Source organism: Stegostoma tigrinum, chromosome 18, assembly GCF_030684315.1.
Source record: "Stegostoma tigrinum isolate sSteTig4 chromosome 18, sSteTig4.hap1, whole genome shotgun sequence".
NCBI classification, from domain to species: domain Eukaryota; kingdom Metazoa; phylum Chordata; class Chondrichthyes; order Orectolobiformes; family Stegostomatidae; genus Stegostoma; species Stegostoma tigrinum.
The window spans coordinates 8483551-8501559 of record NC_081371.1 but is presented as its reverse complement, the minus strand read 5'-3'; the positions used below and the strand labels follow the sequence as shown (position 1 = coordinate 8501559).

General features: G+C 43.3%; 1 protein-coding gene across 10 annotated transcripts in view; it reads right to left on the bottom strand.

Annotated features, from left to right (window-relative positions):
- Positions 1-18009, bottom strand: part of cntn1b (contactin 1b) — a 721932-nt gene that overhangs the window by 527052 nt on the left and 176871 nt on the right. The window contains exon 1 of one of the 10 annotated variants that reach the window (XM_059652308.1): positions 7131-7420. The exons of the other annotated variants lie outside the window; for them this stretch is intronic. The gene's annotated coding sequence lies outside the window, so the exon portion shown is untranslated. Of the gene's footprint in view, positions 1-7130; positions 7421-18009 lie in introns of those variants that run through there. 10 annotated transcript variants of the gene reach the window in all.

Sequence of the window (18009 nt, the reverse complement as noted above, 5' to 3'; positions counted from 1 at the left end):
ACTAATCAGTTCCTCCATGATCTATTATGGCCATACAGGCAATGCATTAACGTCATATGCAACCTTAATTACAACAAAACAAAACTCAAGTCCCAAAGGACAAGCACCATGAGGATTTGCTATTACATTCCTCAACACTCTAAGAAACAATTGAGGTAAGTATCACTAATTTAGATGCATGTTTAATGTTCAAAGTTTAAATATTCAAAGTGTAACGAGGCACAACCTGTTTGGCACCATAGAACAATGAAAGGAATTATATAATTAACTGTATCACTTTGAGCAGGGTGTCGATCACCCAGACACGCCGCATGGTTGTGCATTGACTGGACAGTTGGGATCGCTGCACCGACTGCCAGCAAGCTTTGATTATTCTTCAGTTGGTGATGAAGTGGCCATCAGCATGTGGAAATACAAGAAATCGGGCTTCCACTATGCAAAAATTAAAGAATGAAGAACTGATACTGGCACAGGTAAAGGCAATTTCAATTGAAGTGCTATAACAGATCACATCCTCTGTGACTGCAATAATGAGGCTCAAGTCAATTGCTCCATGATCTATGACAGCTACACAGACAACTCAATAAAGTGGCAAGCAAGTTTAATTACAACAAAAAAAAACTTCACCCAACCTAATTGTAAAAATCCTTCTGTATACCACAGTATCCACTTCCATTAGGAATCATGTCTGTCTTCCTTGACAAGCGGCAGACGACTGCACTCTTCCCTGCCCACCCTCCCAGAAACAGGTACCACTGACGTCAACATGGATCCCATTTGTAGTCAAAGTCATTGGGCAGGATGAAATCTCCAAATGTAATAATGGTGCTAAAGTGCATATTGTCCACATCCCATTAATGATTACACAAAATACCTTAAGTTCAATGTCTCTCTTTGCTTTGGTGAGTTACAGAACTGGGAAAGAGAATAGATTATAATATTTAGGAGGTTTTGCTTAAACTCTGCGAGGCAATAGCCAGACCACAGCTGGAATATTGCGAATAGTTTGAGACCACTTACCTAACTTACAAAATATTGACACAGGAGACAGTCCAGAGAAGCCCAGAGGCAGATACCAGGTATACAGGGACTGTCTTATGAGCCAATGAGGAGATTGGACATGCACTCATTGAAATATAGAAGAATGAGGGCAACTTCATTGAAATGCATCTGATTTGTAGGGGACTTCATAGCGGAGATACAGAAAGGTCGTTTCTCTTTGTGGGAGAGCATAGCACCAGAGGCCATAATCACAGAGTGAAGGGCTGCATTTAAGACAGAGATGAAGGGGAATATATGCCCTCAGACGGTAGTGGATTTGTAGAATTCTTGACCACAGAGGGCTGTCAACGCTGGGGCATTAAATGTATTTAACGTTGAGATAAACAGATTGTTAATCCATAAGCGAATCAAGGATTACAGGGAAAATGCAGGAAGTGGTGTTGAAGATTATCCAATCAGCCATGGCAGGGCAGAATCAATGGGCTGAATGGCCTACTCCTGCTCCTACATCTTATTGTCTTAAAAACCACACAAAACATCATATCATAGGAGTTACAGGATGTAGAGAGGCAAAATATATCGCAAACATTCTCTTTCTTGTGGAGAGCTTGACAGCAGCTAAACACTTAGTATTCTGAGGAATTTCAAACATTATAACAATAACTATTCTTCAAAGAATACATTTACTGTCTATAAAGCAATTTTGCATGATCCAAAGTAACATGAGCTTTGGGCAACCAAGTAACTGCAAATGGTGGAAGCTTGTTGTTTTCTTTTTCATGGGGTGTGGCACTGCTGGCTGGGTCAGCATTTATTGCCATCCCTGATTGCCCAGAGGGCAGAGGGCATCGCTGAGAGTTGGGAGTCATACAGAGCCCAGAAGGACTAAAGACAGATTTCTTTCCCCTAAGAACATTGGTGAACCATCGTACACAGCAATGCACAGTCCTCTTTGGGTATGCTGTTGGCAGTAGCACAGCATCACATCACTTGGCCAAACGCTTCTCTCACGCGTGACATGATGACTGCAAATTAATGATGCTTGTGACATGACATAAATATGGAAAAGTGAAGCAGAAGATAGTGTCCATCCTTAAAGAAGGGTCGAGGCCTAAAACATCAGCCTTCCTGCTCCTCCGATGCTGCTTGGCCTGCTGTGTTCATTTGGCTCTACACTTTGTTATCTCAGATTCTCCAGCATCTGCAGTTTATACTGTCTCTCGTTTCAGATTTTACTGTCTTTCATTAACTTCAAGATTCTGAAAATCCAATGTGGCCTCAAACAGTCATTCTCTTTTTTGTGGAGAGCTTGACAGCAGCTAAACCACTTCGTATTACGAGGAATTTCAAACATTACAACAATAACTATCCTTCAAAGAATACATTTACTGTCTATAAAGCAATTTTGTAATGTCCAGAGGTGACGAAAACCACTATATAATTGCTACATGAACAACTATTCCTTCTTTAACTCTGTCTGGAGATTTTGATCGGTTTTGCAGAACTTTTGTTTGCATTTTTGTCCATGCAGCTGAGGGTATCTGAACAGTTGGCGTGCATTTCATAGCTGCCTGTCCTGTGCTGCGGGGACAGAAATTTCTTCCAACTAAAGTACTGCGAAGCACAAATCCACTGTGTCCCAACCTGCTACAATCTCCATTCACCGGTCACAGGCTCCATCCTTCTCCAGGTGAAAGGTTCAAATTGTACCCAGTCTGTATGCATCCAGATGTTAGGCATGGAAAAGTGATCCCCATCATTCACGCAAAACGTTAACTCTGAGCAAAGACAAATTGGGAGCAGCATAACAAAGTGTGGATCCGGATGAACGCAGCTGGCCAAGCAGCATCTCAGGAGCACGAAAGCTGACGTTTCAAGCAGTCGGCCAGCAAAAACAAATTGCTGGAAAAACGCAGCGGGTCTGACAGCGTCAGTGAATAGAAAGCAGAGTTAATGTTTCAGATCCAGTGACCCTTCTTCAGAACTGATCATAGCTCAGAAAAGATTGGCACATATGCTAAAGGAGAGTGGGGAGGGGGGAGGGAGAGTGAACAAGAGGTGCAGATGCAGCCAGAGAGAGAGAGAGACAGAGAGAGAGACAGAGAGAGAGAGAGAGAGAGAGAGAGAGAGAGAGAGAGAGAGAGAGAGAGAGAGAGAGAGAGAGAACAATAGTTAGTCAGAGAAAGGTAAGTTTCAGGCTGGAAACTGAATAATTGCTAATGGGGACCATTAGTGACTGACAATGGATGGTGTGTGGTAACAGCCCATGTGATGAGGCTTTCTGCCTTAGTGCACAGATCATCTGCAATAAAATGGATGAGCTAATGGCGCAGATAGAAGTAAACGGGTACGATATAATTGGGATTACGGAGACATGGCTGCAGGGTGACCATGGATAGGAACTGAATGTCCCAGGGTATTCTGTATTTAGGAAGGACTGGCAAAAAGGAAACGATGGTGGAGTGGGATTGTTGGTTAACAAGGAAATTAAGACAATAGTGAGAAAGGATATTAGCTTTGACAATGTGGAGTATGTATGGGTAGAGTTAAGAAATACCAAGGGGCAAAAAACATTACAGAGTGTCATATATAAATCCTCAAACTGCAGTGGTGATGTTGGGAATGGCATTAAAGGGGAAATTAGAGATGCACGTGATAAGGGATCATGGTGATTTAAATCTGCACGGAGCCTGGGCATATCAAATTAGCCACGATACGGTAGAGGAAGAATTCCTGGAGAGTATATGGGATGGTTTTCTTGACCGATACTTGGAGGAACCAACCACAGAGCAGGCTATCTTAGACTGGGTGCTGTGTAATAAGAAAGCAATCATTGCAAATCTAGTTATGCAAGACTCCCTGGGGAAGAGCGACCATAGCATGATAGAAAATTTTATCAAGATGGAGAGTGAGGTAGTTGATTCAGAGACTAGGGGCGCTGAATCTTAATAAATGAAACTGAAGGTATGAGGCACGAGTTGGCCTTGTTAGACTGGGGAGAGTTACTTAAAGGGATGACAGTGGATAGGCAATGACAAACATTAGAGGAATGCATGGGGTAACTACATCAACTCTTTATTCCGGTCTGGCACAAAAGCAAAATGGATGAGGGGCTATCCATGGTTTATATAGGAAATTGGAGATCGTATCCAATCCAAGGAAGAAGCGTAGGCCAAGAAAAATAAAGAAAACTATCTGAGGATTGGGAGCAGTTTTGATATTTTGAATTCATTACCACAGGAAGTAGTTGATGCCAAAACATTTGAATGTATTCAAGAGGTGGCGAGCTTTAGCACTTGGCCCAAATGGGATCAAAGGTTATGGGGACAAAGCAGGATTAGGCTACCATCAGCCATGATCATTATGAATAGCACAGCAGGCTCAAACGGCTGAATGGCCTCCTTCTGCTCTGATCTTCAATGTTTCTCTGCCCTATGATGAGGCCTGGTGTGTGGGAGTTGGGCTGAGGATATAGGAGAAGACACTCAAGCCCTAAAACTGTTGAATTCAACACTGAGTCCTGAAGGCCGCCCAGTTCACAAACAGAAAATGAGACACTGCTCTTCCAGCTTGTACAGAGCTCCACTAGAGCACTGCAGCAAGCCTGAGACAAAGATGTTGACTGAAGAACAAATGAAAATATTGAAGTGGCAGGTAATAGGAAGCTCAGGGTCACTCATGTTCAATTCACCTCCATCTTGTTATTTTCCATTAATTCTCCGTACTCACTCTCAATCGCACCAACACTAATTTTTATTTTTGCTTAAATAATTAGAGGAACTTTTTTCAATTGGTTTTTATATTTCTTTCATGCTAGATTTCTTTCATGTTCTGATTTTTCCTCCTTCGATTTTTCAGTTACCCTTTTCTTGTTTCTGTAATACACCCAATCTTCTCACCAGTCACCGGACTTTGCAAAATTGAATGTTTTTCTTTGATACTATCTTTCAAGTTTCTGGTTAAGCATGGACGTTGGGTCCAGCCTCCGGAATTCTTCCTCATCCAGTGGAATGTCTTCAACGTTTCAGCAGTACTTCACTGGTTAAATAAGGTACGGCTGTCACAACACAGGGTACAAACCTCTCTTGAAAAAGGCAATTACTTTTAACTGCAACTCAAAACGAGCTTGAGAGTCACAATGCAAAACTGGACCCTTTAATCAAACTCAGGAGTGAGGAAGGGTCACCGGACCTGAAACACTAACTCTTGATTTTTCCTCCACAGGTGCAGCCAGATCGGCTGAGATTTTCCAGCAACTTTTGTTTTTGTTTCCGGTCCGACCCCACAAGTCTCATTTCAGGATTAACACATTGCGGAGCTGGAGGAGCACAGCAGGATGGGCAGCATTAGAAGAGCAGGAAAAGTGACGTTTTGGGTCGGGACCCTTCTTCAGACAATGAGCTTCTGAAAAAGGGTCCCAGCCCGAAACGTCAGCTTTCCTGCTCCTCTGGTGCTGCCTGGCCTGCTGTGCTCCTCCAGCTCCAGACTGCATTATCTGACTCCAGCATCTGCAGTTCTTACTACCTCTTTGTTAAGTGAGTCATTTTGCCTGTAGCTGAGCTACCTGCCACTGTTTCAACATGCCGTTCTTTCACCATCCTGGAATGCAATGGCCACAAACTTCTCCGGTCTAAACATGGCGGGAATTACAAAGTTTGTACTCTTTGTACATTTCTGGAAGGCAAGCTCTGACACTTCAGCAACTGTGAACCCAAATGCGTTTACAATACTTGAGTTCAACCAGGTGTGTATTTGAACAGAACCATCAGTCTCTTCCCCAGCCCCTGCAAGGTTCACAAACAGCACCGCATTTCCGAGCTAAATTGCATGACACTAACACCGACGAAGAGTGGGATGCAACAGAAATCTTGGAATTTGGGCATCACACAGCAGCTTCTGCTTCGGTTGGCTTACCAACGCGATGCAAAGAGCAATAAATCCGTCACAAAAGCTCTCGTAAGCAGAGAGGTTTTGGATCCGACAGTAACACTGCTAATGTGATTGGAATGTGTGAGCAGCTCGTTGCTATTCAATGCGCCATTCTGCCGAATGCAGAGAATATAACGTGAGAATAATCCGCGCACTAACTGCATGCTTTTTGTCAAGGTGCAGGAAGAACTTTTCTCCGCAGCAGAATTAGAGAGGGGGTTTAATAAAAACGCTCCGTGACATTATCGGACATTTCATCTCGAAACTCTCCTCCAAAGCATTATGGACATTACAAGAGTTCGGCTTCTTGGGGTCAATAAATCATTAATGTTTAATACCCGGGAGATTAAACAATAATAATGCTACAAGAACTGCTGAAAAAATAATGCAGAGTCAGTCACACTGGAAAATGCTAAACAGATTGTTACACTTTTGCATTTCGCCCACTCTTTTACGAAGATGGGAGTTTTTTTTCCACTGGGAGTACTACACATTGTGACTTGCTGATCATTTATCTCCCCTGTTCCTTGAGAGAGACATCCTCAGATAGGTGACTTGCAATGGATTTTTGGCTGTAAAGCTGAGGTAATAATTTAAGAACCCGATTCCCGGGGTAGCGACGAGTGTGGGTGGGGTTTGAATCAGAGAAATGACAGGGAGCAGATGAAAACGTGAGAGAAGCGGGTGGGGGGAATAAAGGGTTTGGAAGAGCTGCGCCCCTACCTCTGAGCTGGGGGTGGCGGGCAGTTCTTAGCTTCAACTCCCTCCCGCTCCAAAGCTACCGATTTCTAATGACATCTCCGAACAAGGGTGGCTCGAAAATTATCTTTAAAAAGCCGGAGTCACAGGGAGGGACGCGGTGGAATCACCTTGCGCGTTCATTTCGATGATTTCCAGTCAGCGACTGAAATGTGCAAACGGTGTCAAACACACCTCAATTACCGTGAGACCGGTGAACACCGAGAAAAGACAGCGATTTAACAGCTCGATCGTGCCTGCTGAGATACTCAGGAGGGCGAGCGACAAGAGGAGCAGTTTTGCCTTGAAACGACCCGACCCCGCGTCTTTACACATGTTTGAAAGGGGGGGGGGGTCCCGATCTCGCTCGATGACACAAACCCCACCTCGGCAGAAAAAACTCCGCAAAATATGCTGGGCAAGGGGATTCATTTAAAACTAAAAGGCTGGGCTGAACCTACCGCCGGTTGCTGGCCGCAAGAATCCACTCGGTGTTGACAAACGCAGACTCTGCTCGCTAAACGCGGGCTTGCATTCGAGCAAGATACTTCTTGCACAGAACAGAGCTTGAGGGGCGGGGGGGAACAGGAGCGTACAGCGGCTGATATCAGATCACTGCTTAGTTTTTTTTTAAATGGGGGGGCTCTCAATGGGAACGGCAGGAGCAGACTCTTAAGGCGGGGTGAGGGGAAGAGTCAGAGCACAGTGTGATCCCCCGAACGAGCCGTCCCACTCCCGTCCTGCCAAGTGAGGGCGAACCGCCGAAACCGGGGTGGTACAGAGCCCAGCAACAAGATGATGCACACTTCATCCATCAAATCCGCGCACTTCCCTCTATTCCCAGGCGGTACGCTGTAATAGCTATTGATCACTTATTTACTCAGACGATTCTTGGTTTTGTGGAAAGGGTGAAGGGGTTGAATGGAAGATGAGCGAGTTCAGTAATTAGATTTTATTGCAGCATTAATCAAAACCCCAGGATTTGACACTCAGGGAATTCCCCCCACCAACATCTTCTGTTTTACATAATCCAAGACAGGCCGTTCAGTCTGCAGGCTGCTCATTTCAAGTTGGTGCATTTATCTAACCCCCTCGGGGGCCGCCATCCCTTTATAAGTGCTGTGCTGACAGCCATTGATCAGGCTTGAAGTGCTGATCAGAAATAGCTTGTTGCAGATCTTTCAAGTTCAAACAGCGTCCGCTAAAAGTAGTAATTATTCAAACACAGAAACTTAGCTGCGGAGGGTCTCCACGCCTTGTCACGATCTATTGCACAGCATTTATGCTGTCCACACCATGCCATTGTGCTGTGAATCGAGTCACTAATCCCCTCGCCCAACACACCACACACACCCACACCCCCATGCCGCGGGTGACTTCACATTCTCCTGGTCTGCTTCAGATTCAGGTCAAAGCACTTGGGCATTTCAAGCAGAGGGGAGGGCTGGGTGGGGTGGAAATAAATAAATACGACTTGGTAGGGAAGTGGCTGTCGTTCTAAGTCTCCCGAGTGCCTCCCACGACCACGGCCCCAACCCGCCAGGGGATCGTCACGAGGCTGACAACTGCCAGCAGCACCCATTCAGCAAAGTGGCTGCTTTGTCAGAGTCACAGTCACAGTGCAGCAAACGTTATCAGAGGTCAATACCTCAAACCGATAATAGTGAGTGTGACAACATAGAAGGAGGCTATTTCGCCTGCTCCATATATACATGTCGTTGAAAGAACAATCCAACGAGACCCATATCACTCCTTGTTCCCTTCCACTGCCCTCCAAACTGTAGCCCTAAGCTTAAGGGATCATTGATCCGACAGCTATGTTTCGGTGCGATGCAGGATTTTTATTGCCGGTAGATTTACTTGAACTTTGTCATCTACCTGTTCTTTAGAAACTGGCACCATTAGCAGATAAACACTTGAGTAAAATCATTTAAAATGAATCGATTGAAAGGCCATGCAAGCTGGGCCAACTGGAGCTCTCAACATAGAGATTGATAGAGTTTTGATAGGGAAGAGAATATGAGCTAAAGTAGGTTAATGGAGTCTCAATGACAGAGAAGGGTCTGGAGGCTGAATGGCCTTCAAACGCATTATAACATAATCCTTCCCTTTTTAGGCACTCCCTGCGGATCAGGGATGACTTACTTCCACTGAGCTCTGAGATAGCTATTAAGTCCAATGCACAATTCGCAGGCTCTACAGCATGTGGGACAAGAGCTGAATGAAAGGTTGGGTACATGGGTGGTTTGGAGGTTCTCGCCCTCTCTTCAGTGCCTCAACAAGACTACTATATGCTCCAAAGGTCTCTCACAATATGCTCAATAAGTTCCCAGATGCCACTTTGATCAATCACAAGCCAAGCAGTCTCCTGAGATGCTGGGGCATGTTTGACCTCTTCAGAGGTACATTGATGACAGCCGTGTGGCATTTCTGCTGCCCTCCTGTGATTGCCATGTGAAGCAAATGCTTTACAAGTCTGGTGTCAGGTGTATAAATGATATGCCCATCCAAAGGAGCCGAGTATGAGTGATTAGCACCCCAATGACATTGAAGAGGGCACTCCTGTTTTACAACCTTTCTTGTCCCTGCATTTGGAGGATCTTACAAAGATGCCTCTGGACATAGTTTTAACTGGGGTAATGGGCTGCAAATCAAACCCCATTATTGCTGTAGTTGTCACAAAAGTTGACGATTTCGAAATAAGTTCACAAGATGTCCCAGTTTACTTGATTTCCAGACCCAGTTTTATAGAAAGCACAGAGTCCAGGCTTCTATATATAAGAATTAAGATTTATTTTCAGTGATTAGACTCTCATTGTGGCAAATAGTTATAAAGAATCCTGATACAACATTAAAAATTAAAATTCAAATTCTCTTTCCATACATACATACATGCACAAGCACATAAACACACACACACACACAAACAGGGAGAATTTGGTTGTGTATGTGTTGAGGAAAACTAGATTCATAGAATGCAGAAAAGGCCCTTGGCCCATTGCATCTGCACCGACAGAACTACAACTAAATGCGCGCTAATCCCTATTTCCTGCACTTGTCCCATATCCTTGAATGTTACGTCATTTGAAGTATTCATTGAATTTTCTTTCAAGATTATAAGTTTTTCCATTTTCATGACCTTTTCAGGTGGTGCAATCCAGATTCCCACCACCTACAGAGTGAAAAAGGTTTTTCCCAAATCCCCTCTGAATTTACTGCCCCTTACCCTAAAAATTTCTCGTGATTGACCCCTCATTCAAAGAGAATAGCTGCTCTCTAATCACCCTGTCCCTACCCCTCATAACCTTATAGACCTCAGTCATGTCCCCCCACCCCCCCACCCCTTTTCAGTCTTCTTTGCCCGAAAGAAAACAATTCAAGCCTTTCCAGTCGTTCCTCTTTGCTCAATTTCTCCACCCTTGGCAATGTATTGGTGAACCTCCTCTACACCCCTTCTAGAGTTAGCATATCCTCCCTGTAGTGAAGTGACTAGAACTGCACACAGTACTTCAAGTGTGGCCTGATCAATGCTTTATGCAACTCCAACATCACCTCCTTGCTCTTATAACTCTTGTATGAATGTTGAAAGCAAGTGTACCTTACGCCTCCTTAACTATCCTTTTAATGTGATCTACTGACTTCAAGGATCTGTGAATAATTACCCAAGATTCCTCTGTTCCTCTAAGCTACCCAGTATCCTGCCATTCAGTAAATACTCCCTCTTCTTGTTTCTTCTTCCAAAGTGCATATCCTCGTGCTCAGAGTTAAATACCATCTGCCACTGCTCTGCCCATCTGACCAATCATCTGTATCTTCCGGTAACCTACAACCATCTTCTTCACTATTAACCACTCTTATCACCTTCATGTCATCCACAAATTTGCTTTACATTCCTCCCACATTTTCATGTGTGTCATTTATGTATATACCAAACAATAAGGGTCCCAGTACTGACTCTTGTGGTCCACCGCTGGACACTGACCTCCAGTCACTTAAACAGCCTCTACCAGTACATTTTGTGTCCTATTACTAGGACAGTTTCTGATCAATCTCACCAAGTTTCCCTCAATTCCATGTGCTTTAACCTTCTCAATTAGTTTCTCAGGTCGGACCTTGTCAACAGCTTTGCTACAATCTATATAACATACATCAACTGAACTTCCCTGTTCTACACACTGGATCACATTTTCAAAACAAATTCTAATGAATAACGACCTCCCTCTAACAAATCCACGCTGACTATCCCGAATTAACGCATGACTTTCCAAGTGGGTATTAATTTGCACCTTCACAATTTTGTCCAACAGTTTCCTTACCACTGACCTGCAACTCATTGGTCCACAATTTCCTAGTTCATCTCTATCACCCTTCTTTAAAAATGGAACTGCATTAGCCATCCTCCAGTCCCGCTGCACCTCCCCTGTGGCCAGAGAGGATATAAAAATGGGTGTCAAACCCCTGCAGTTTCCTGCCTTGCCTACCACTGCAGCCTGGGATGCAGTTCATCCAGGCCAGAGGTCGAATACCTTCCCATTTCCTCTATCAAATTGTGCAAGTTCCTCACAGTCCTTTTTCCTGAATTCTGTATCTATCTTCCTTTCCAGAGCGAAGGCAGAAGAGAAGTATTCATTCAACGTCCTTCCAATATACTGTATTCACACACTGGTTGTCCCCTTGATCCTGAACGGACCCTATTCTTTACCTGGTTAACCTCTTCCCTTTAAAGTATTTATAAAATATCTTAGGATTCTCCCTAATCCTGCTCACAAGTCTTTTCTCATGCCCCCTTTGTTGCTCTCCTACTTGCTTTCTTAAGCTCCCTTCTTTGCATTTCCTGTATTTCTCTAGGGGGGCAGTTGAATTGCTCCCTTTGGATGCCCTACCCTTCTTCCTCATCTACTCCTGAATTATCATCAACATGAATAGAATGGACTACTGCAAAGAAACATACTAACAACTGAACAACGAGAGACACTACAGAAAATGAGCTGCTGCTCTGACCAAAGAACACACCCGTCAACTCAACAGACTGTTCAAGACCTTTGATCTAGACATTCGGAGTATCCTACGTCCTCTCATCCCACGTACTTTTTGCATAGGAGACTTCTACTGCCTTCCAAAGACAAACAATGCCTACACACCTGGACATCCCTTCGTATCAGACAGTGGGACCCTGTGTGAGAACCTCTCTGGCTATGTCAAGAGCATCTTGAAACTGATCGTACAGGGAACCCCCAGCTTCTGTCGCGACATTACAGATTTCTTATGGAAACTCAGCATCCATGGATCAGTCGAACCAGGAACATTCCTCGTCACAATGGGCGTTTCAGCAGTCTACACCAGCATCCCCCATCGAGGAACATTCTTCATCACAATGGGCGTTTCAGCAGTCTACACCAGCATCCCCCATGATGATGGCATCACTGTAACAGCCTCAGTACTCAACACCAACAACTGCCAATTTCCAGGCACCATCCTACAACTCATCTCCTTCATCTTCGACAAATGGTTCTTCATCCAGACATACAGAACAGCCACGGGGACCAAATTTGCAGACGCTATGACAACAGATGAATGGACACTGTGCAACAATCGCCAGTCGTGGAACACTTCAGTGACCAAGGACATCCAGCTTCTGATCTTCGGGTGAGTGTCCTCCGAGACAATTTTTCGAGATGCACAACAACGCAGAATCACAGAGCAGAAACTGATAGCCCAGTTCTGTACTCATGAGGACGACCTCAACCACAATCTCGGATTTGTGTTGCGCGACAGGTAACCCCACCACACTTCTGTCTTTGTAGAACCGTCCTTACTGTCCTGTTTTAACACCATCGCCTTGATAACTTATTATGATCTCTCTACCCTAATTAGTTTGTACAGCTTTGGATACTTGTTACTTTGGTCAGACCCTCAGCATGTGACTCTTAGACCTATCATGTTGTTCCAGCCATTTGGTTTGTCTCTAGCACCATCTTATTTTAAATTTTTTTGTAATTAACTTTTTGCCTCAATTAATTGGATTACAAGTCATCCTCTCTGCTTACTACTCAGATGTTGACATTTTACTCACACCTCCTGACACTTTGGATCACCTGCAGAGACTTATTATTCAGTCTGTCAACAATCCACTCACACCATCTGTATGTTCTTTTGGTCTCTCTGCCCATTGATCTCTCTGCTTGTAAAAGCTATGCCTGTATGCTTTTCTTCACTTCACCTGACGAAGGGGCAGTGCTATGAAAGCTTGTGATCCCAAATAAACCTGTTGGACTAGAGCCCGGTGTAACTTCTGACCGGTGTCCAACCCAGTCTAACACCAGCACCTCCACATCATGAATTATCCCAGACATCCAGGGTTCTCCAAACTTATTGCTCCTACATTTCCCTGCAAAGGATACACAAAGAACCGATATTCTCCCCAACTCCCCTCTGAATGCCCCCCAATGCTCTGATGTAAAATTATCTGGAAGGAATGATCTGTTCCCAGACTACCGTGGCTAGATCCTGCTTCGTTGTAATAAAATCAGTCTTCCCCCAATCCAAAGCAGTCTTTTACAGACCGTCTTTTTCTTGTCCAGAACAAATTTTAACTGTACCATGTTGTGGTCACTACCATTTAAATGTTGCCCACAGCCATGTTGAACACTTATCCAGCTTCTTTACCCAGAACCAGATCCAGCAGTACACTGTCCCTTGTTGGGCTTTCTACATATTGACACAAAAAATCTCTCCTGCGTACATTTCAAGAAATCCATCCCCTCTAAATCCTTAACATTATAACAATCCCAATTTATGTTGAAGAAGTTGAAATCCCTCAGTACAATTACACAAATATTCCTCTTCCAGATCTCTGTGAACTGTCTACATGACTGCTCCTCCATTTCCTGCTACCTCTTTGGAGGCCTATAGTACACATCCAGTAAAGTAGCTGCCCCCTTAACTTTCCTAAGTTAGACCGACAAAGCCTCATTTGAAGACCCTTCCAAGATAACATACCTCCTGCAGTAAGTGACTCTTTAGTTAGTCATGCTACACCTCCATCCTTTTCACACCCTTCTCTATCTTGCTTAAAGATCCTATACTCCAGAATGTTACTGTATACCAATAAAGCTTCTGCAATATATTAAGCTACTGTGTCTTAAGATTGCAAAAAATAAGTTCTTGTGCAATAAAAACAGAGTGCTGAAGAAACTCAGGTCTGACAATATTTGTAGGGAAAGAAAATTAACATTCCCAACCCAATGACTCTTCTTCCAAACTGTGCAATGTTTCTGAGAAACAGTCATTGGACTCAAATCATTGGACATCGCCACAGATGCTGCCTCAACTGTTCAGTTTGGCAAGCATTTGCTGTTTTTAATTCTGATATCCAGCATCTTCTAAATTTTGCTTTCATAAAATATGCTGTTGCTTAAAACACTATTTCTCTCCCAGCCTGTTAGGTAAACATTGAGCCCAGAATGTTATAAAACATGTTGATGACACTGTCGCTCTTCAACCTTCTCCCTTCTATGGTTCAAAACAACGTATCTTTTGGTACATGTAAGGCACAATAGTTTAATATACTGGACAGACTTTACTGAGACATAGAAAAACGACAAGTCTTGCACAGAAAAGGCATCTTTTCAGCTGCTTAAAACTGCTGCAAATCATGATATTTTACTCACCATATTTTTTCCAACATCAAAGGTAAACTCCATAGATATCAATAGCTATTTCCAAGCTCTTTGAAGACAGTCTGTTCAGGTAAATAGCTGTAGTTCTTAACTCCAAAGCTGTTACCCTTAAACAAATTTTCCTACACTAACTATTCCTCATCTCTTTGATGAATACTTTCTGTTAACCATTATCTTTTGTTACGATTGCTGATGGGTACATCTATCTTCATTATCTCAACACTAAAGTTACACATGAGTCACTTATGGTTGTCATGATTACAGTTAATTTCTGCACTGAAGCTTTTTCTCATATTAGAGGGCAAGCTCTGCTTTCCTCTACTGACACTTCAAAGTGTTTGATGATACTCGTAAAACTAGTGCTCCAAAAATACAAAAGAAGTTTGACTGTTAACTCTTCATTTGCAAACATACCCTTCGTACAAACATCTCTGGTCAGGTGCCCAACGCTGAAGAAGCAAAACGTATGTGATTCTTGAAGGAATTACTTTTACTCTTGGCACTGTGAGGCTACATTTTGGGCATTTTGTGACAATTTTGATGACTTATCTTTCAAGACATGCTAGATGTTTTGAAGGTGGAAGACTCATTGAGACTGGAAATGAAATTGGATGGATGGACGGACAAAAGAAACTGGAAAACCACGATCAGGTGATGACAGGACCTAACTCTTTAAAGTTTTGAAGCATATGATACAGGCATAATTTAGAACATGCAGAAATTTTGACTTCCATTATGGTTGCAATGTTTGGTGGCAGCTGACACCCAAGATAGTTAAACCTCTGAAACTAGAGATGCCTTTCCTGGGCTTTCAGGTAAGGCTGATGTTAAGAAGGTACATCCATCACAATCAGTGTTATTCGTTCACTTAGTTTTGTTTCTTCAAAAAGCAAAGAATGATTATGCAGTAGGATTGAAGGTGCTAATGACACACACACATGTAGGTGTTAAAATATTTTAAGGCACAGTATTTTATTCAGTGCCCAGCAAGAAATTGAGAAAATTACTGGAGTTTAATAGAATTGTTTAACCTCATGTCAGCCTTTCCTTCATTTTGTCGATGCAATTAAAAGCTGATAAGGAGGAAGAGGTGAAAAGATTGTTGGGAACTTGTGCTTGACAAGACACCAGGATCAGATGAGATGCACCCAAGGATACTGAAAGTTTATGAGATTGGAAACTCTAGGGCCACTGACTATGATCTTGGAGTCTTGCCCTGACTCAGGGAGGTACCAGAAGACTACAGCATTGCAGACATCATCCTTTTGTTTAAAGAACGTTTAAGGATAACCCCAGCAATTGCAGACTTGTCAGTTTAGTTTTGTGGCAGTAAGTTTCTGGAATCAATTATCAGAGCTAGAATTAGTAGCTATGTCGAAAAAGGTGGGTTGCTTAAGAATGGTCAGCATGGCTTTCTTAAGAGGAACTAAATTGTTGGAGTTTATCGAAGTGTTTACAAAACAGTCAATGAGGGTAATGTTGTTTATGTGGTGTCCATGGATTTTCAGAAGGCGTTCAATAAGACTTGTGAGAAGAGCTTTACCTCATGGAATTAAAGGGGCAGTATCTACATGAGCATAAAATTGGCTGAGTAATATGAGGCAGAAAATAATGTTAAATGGATGTTTTTCATGCTAGAAGAAAATTGTACTGGAATTCCTCAGGGGTTGTTATTACAACCCTTGCTTTTCCTGATTATATATTAGTGGCATGTTGGTGTGCAGGGAATACTTGCAGAGTCTACAGATGATACAACATTTGGAAGGATCGTAAACCGAGAGGAGGAGAGTGCAGAACTTCAAAAGGATGTATTCAAGTTGGGAGAGTGAGCAGATTGGTGACAGATAAAATTCAACGTGGAGAGGCGTGAGGTGATGCATTTTGGTAGGACAATACAAAATAAGGAGTGCAATTCTAAGGGGAGTGCAGAGCAGTGTGAACTGGATGAGTATATGTGTACAGATCCTTGAAGGTGGCAGAACAGGTAGAAAGAAAATCAAAGTACGCAATATTCTGGTTTATTGGTAAGGGCACAGAGTGCAAGAGTAAGGAGGCCACACAGAACCCCTATAAAGTGACTGCAGTGATCATAGAAACTGCTGATGCTGGAGAATCTGAGATAACACGGTGTGAAGCTGGAGGAACACAGCAGGCCAAGCAGCATCAGAGGAGCAGGCAAGTTGATGTTTCGGGTTGGGATCCTTCTTCAGAAATCCCGACCCAAAACGTCAACTTTCCTGCTTCTCTGATGCTGCCTGGTATGCTGTGTTCCTCCGGCTCCACACTGTGTTATCTCTGCCTCCAGCATCTGCTGCTCTTACTATCTGTGTATTCTGGAATAATTAGCAATATCGTGTATGGATTTGTACATTGCCATTTCCAGACAACCATCGCACCATTTGAGAGGTCTAAGTTCCAAGAGGTCCCTAATTGCCACCTTATCAGTTAATGCCTGGATGAGAAGGTCCCTTGCGGATTTTTTTTGAGCTACCGCTAACTAATAGCCTCCACACTCCAACTCCCTGTTTCCTCCCTAGTGGTTGAGAAAGATACCTGTTGGGCAGTTTGGTGGGGAGAGGGTAGGAAAGCACGAATTATCCCAATCTAGGTGCAATCAGAGGTATGAAGGTAGGAGTAAGTGGCTAGTGTCCAAATGTTATCCCCTTGTCTTTGCCTCTGACCTCTCTAAAACTCCTCTCCACACAATACCCATCCTGAGATAAGATAAAGAATGGTTGACCTATTGACTTTCAGTTCCCCAATGAGTAGGCCCTGACCAATGGTACCTGGAACTCAGATACTGCTTGCCCCAAATGACTGGCTGTTTCTAGCGACCAAAAAGACTGGTGTCAAGGTCCAAAGGCCAAGAAGCTCACACCCATGCTCACCCGCCAGCTCTTAATGAGCACGTTTGGCACACAACAGGTCGGGTTAGCCTGGCACTGGGAGTGGCATGTGAGGCACCATCTACAGTTGTAAAAACGGGATGAATAATTCCACTGCCAAAAGAGACAGTTTTAACTTTTAGTCTCTACCCATTCATCAAGTGGGAATCATTTCTCCTTATGACCTCATCGGTGACAAATTATCCGTCTTTACAACTTGAAAGATTTTGCATCCTCCCCACTGAATCTTTTATAGTCCAGGACAAATGACCCTAGTTCACGGAATGTCTCTTTTTTAATGTACTCCTCAGAGTTCAGGTATTTATTCTGATACGCCTGTGCTGTGCACCATAAGCAAAGCTAATCACTGTATTCCAGGTGTACTATAACTAGATCTTCATATTAACAATAAAATTGTTATAATAAAACATGTTATTTATACAGAACTTTTAACAATTGGTTCCTTGCTTCCTGAACATGAATGTGTGCATACCAGCTGGAAACAAGTAGCGATCCGTTGTCATGCTCCCCTGCAGTTAGGCTGTCTATTGACAGTCATTTACAATTGAGTCTGACTCAGGCAAAGTGACACAAGGCAAACAAAGCTTTAAGCCACACCTTCAGCACCTCTCATCAAATATTACGACAGCACAGGCCAGCGCCCCTCAGAAGAGGAGTGGTATAAAAGGAAATGTTGAAGGAAAAAGATTGATTCATGGTCTTGGGGAGATATCAACTGTCCATTCAAGACAACAGATGGTTGGGCAGTACGTGGA